The sequence below is a fragment of the Schistocerca serialis genome, chromosome 1 (assembly GCF_023864345.2).
Source record: "Schistocerca serialis cubense isolate TAMUIC-IGC-003099 chromosome 1, iqSchSeri2.2, whole genome shotgun sequence".
NCBI lineage: Eukaryota > Metazoa > Arthropoda > Insecta > Orthoptera > Acrididae > Schistocerca > Schistocerca serialis.
The window spans coordinates 668,648,947-668,652,524 of NC_064638.1; the positions used below are offsets into that span (position 1 = coordinate 668,648,947).

General features: G+C 34.8%; 1 long non-coding RNA gene across 1 annotated transcript; it reads right to left on the reverse strand.

The window, feature by feature from the left end:
* Positions 1-478: 478 nt before the first annotated feature.
* Positions 479-1,033, reverse strand: LOC126458017 (uncharacterized). The gene is made up of 3 exons (XR_007585563.1): positions 929-1,033; positions 738-808; positions 479-593 (listed from the first exon to the last, which is right to left on the reverse strand). It is a non-coding gene; the product is annotated as an uncharacterized LOC126458017 (long non-coding RNA).
* Positions 1,034-3,578: the final 2,545 nt, after the last annotated feature.

Below are 3,578 nucleotides of genomic sequence, written 5' to 3' on the forward strand. Positions count from 1 at the left end.
TGCTAAGAAAATATGTGACGTTTGTATGTATAATTACTTATTTTTTTAACTGATGTATAGTGTAACTGTTACTATGTAAAAATTTGAACAAAACGAGTGCCAAAAAGACATTGCATAGTGAACCACTGTTCACGGACATTAACGAACATTACTAACTCTGCAACTACGCGGAAACCTATGTGAAAGAAACTGTTAATGCCATTCATTATGCAGCGTATCTATGTAAACGCGATAAACGATTTCCTTGATTAATAACTACGAACATTTAGGTGAGCTATATTCAGCAAAAAACTGAAAATGTAAAGTGCATAATTCGTGCATCGTCTAGTGACATTACTACAGTACCCAACTTCAAGATGTTAACTGGATTAAATGAACACAAAGTGCCTGTCCAGAAAACAACACGACGGGTGGAAGAATTTTGGTTGGAACTTCAGGGAATGAAATGTTCTCGAAATGTGACGGACACTCTTACCTGGATTGTCCAAGGATCGACGCCAGCTATGTGCCGTCCGAGGTTCTGCAACCAAGCTTCCACGGAATGTAAAAAACGAACTGCACATGGACCAATTACTCGACCGGTCACGTCTGATCTGTAATAAGCAATGCTTTTAGTCACAACGAACTGCATCACTACGACTATAATGGAAATGAGAAATGGACACGCTTATGTATTAATCACGTTGTTATACAACGATGTTACTGTGATCAAAAAACTTTACCACGACGATACTAACATGTAAAAAATTATTGTGCAGCGGATGAATATGAACTGTAATAACGACACGATGTGTATAGGTCAACGCACCTGAAAAATACGGACATTTTTCTTTGAAGTATTTCAAAACAATACTATGTAACTAAGAACATTCAACAATCTAAGTTGTATTGTGTTATAACAAATATTGTAAATTTAAAACTAAGTTACCTGTCATAGAATGTAGTCTTCATATGTAATCTTGGTTGAATATTTTCTTTGTGCAACGACTGAAAAACGCGCGCACACGAACAATATGATCTGCAATACTGTGCCGCGTGATCTAACTGTACGATATAACGGCAGTGCCGCAGTTACACAGACGCTTCTGCGCATGCGCGCACTCTATCTGCCAACATTAGAACTTTTACGGCGCACCCGCGTCATTCAAATTTTGTATATAATGTGTATAATGTGTAATGTAAGTCATGTAAATAGTTGTAGATAACTTAGATTTTCTTGTGCCTTTAGGTGAATTGCTCGCCTGCAGGTGTGTCCTTTCGCCTCGCAATTCAGGGGGCAATATAAAGGCACATTTGCATGCCGAGCGTGAGTTTCCTCGGAAACGCGAAATATTAATTAAATAAATAATCAGTGACAAATAAATAAAGCCTATGGCACACAACTGCAGCGCTGTGTCGCTGATAAAACAAAAGCACAATTACTTTACTCTTATGTTTGTTTAAGAAAAGAGAGCTCTGGTTGAAGTGGTGCGAGAAGCACGTATTTTTTTTTATTGTCTGGCACACCGCCATATTTCATGTTATAGAAGAATACTGCGAGTTGCAACCACACTAGGCACTCGATTCTGTAAAGAATTTATATTTATAAAAGTAAGTAGGATTATGAACTGTAGGCTTATTCATTGAATATATCTGATTTAACTAACTGTGTAACTTTTTTATGTTTAGTAGACAATCACCTCTGTACGACGTATTGGCATGGCTGGCAAATTATTGTAATATTGAGATTTAGATTATGAGTCCACACCTACCGCAGCAGTCTTTGGAAACGCTTTAATTACGAAGTCCGATTATTCAGTTTTATTTCACGGTCAACTACGAGTAACGTTGCCTTTACAAAAAAGCCATTGTCAAGCGTCTGATACCGAATAATTAATCGTCCACGTTCCAGATAAGCAAAATACTAATTACAATTGCAATCACAATCACCATCATACAGATAGAATAATTAACATATTTAAAATAACATTTTTTATTTATTTTATTTATTTTAAGGCGACCCAAAATCGTCCTGCAGACATTTATTTAAGGATCTAGGGATATTCACAGTAGCTTCTCAGTATATATACTCTCTTATGAAATTTGTTATTAACAACCAAACCCAATTCAAAAGTAATAGCAGTGTGCATAACTACAATACTAGGAGAAAGGTTGATCTTCACTATTCAAGATTAAATCTAACTTTGGCACAGAAAGGGGTGAATTATACTGCCACTAAAGTCTTTGGTCACTTACCAAATAGTATCAAAAGTCTGGCAGATAACCAACAAGTAATTAAGAAGAAATTAAAAGAATTTCCGAATGACAACTCCTTCTACCCCACAGAGGAATTTTTAGATATAAATTAAGAAAAAAAACAAAAAAATATTTTAAAAATAATAAAAGTTGTTATATTAACTTAAGTATGTTGTTAAATTAACTTAATTATGTCATGTATTGGAAAATTTGACTCGTTCCACATCATTACGAAATATCATATTTCCATGGGACTAGTATTAATCTAATCTAATCTAATCTAGTTGCACTTATTTTAGAATCATTTTTCAGAAGCACGTGTTTCTTCTGATATTACACAAACTCCGCGGCGCGTCCGTACCTTTCCTGTGTTTCGGGAATCAAGTGGTCGTAAAAACCGTCGTATCTCATAAACGGTTGAAGATATCGAAACGACGATTTTTTGAAATTACAGCACGCAGAAAGGACTATTTTATCGTATGAGTAGCACTCGATACGCGTGAGCAGAGCGAAAACAAGACTCCCTATAAATTACACCGTGAGTTTTGTCCGAATTTTCATAGCCAAACAAAGAGAGAGGAACAGGTAAATGGGGTACCAAACTGACCAGCGTGCGGTCTAGTTTTGCAAGAAAATATTTAACTGCTTGAAAGTAATCAGGGTAATTAACGAAAACTTTATTAATGAATTCAGAAAACATTGAAATGTTTCAGGAAAAGCTGCTGCCAAGCTACATATATGAAGTGTCAAAAGTTTCATCTGTTGAAGGCCTAGCTTTTTGCACATAATAAGATACGTTGGTGCGGCATTTAAATGTGAGAAAGGCTTCCTTTGAATCAAGTACGTTAGGGAGGCAAACTATGAGTCAGTAAGATCATGCTTTCTGAATAAAACTTAAAAATAAAAAATGAAAGAAATCCATCAAATATTTTACGAAATGATTTGTGTAAAAGAAATAAAAAGATCAGTGAAGCATTCTACATGCCTCTGAATGACACTCAAAATCATGAACAGAAAATGAGGTACACCAAATGTTTCTCTAATATTTTTTATTTCGTACTTTTAGACAAATTGTCACACAAAAAGTTTGACTTTCTTTTCAAAAATTTTGTATGCTTTACTTTTATAGACTATTTAGGTTAATTGAAACGCTTGTCCTTAACACTAACTGCTGATGAACTACATTCACATCAAATATCTGTAAAATTTCATGGTTCATTGTAATTTATTAGGAATTTAATGTGTATGATATGCTGGGATAGGTGTGTATACACTTAAAGATCAAGTTTTTTGGCAAGACCTCAAAAATATACTTTGCGATAAGTGTAAACAGTATACATAAA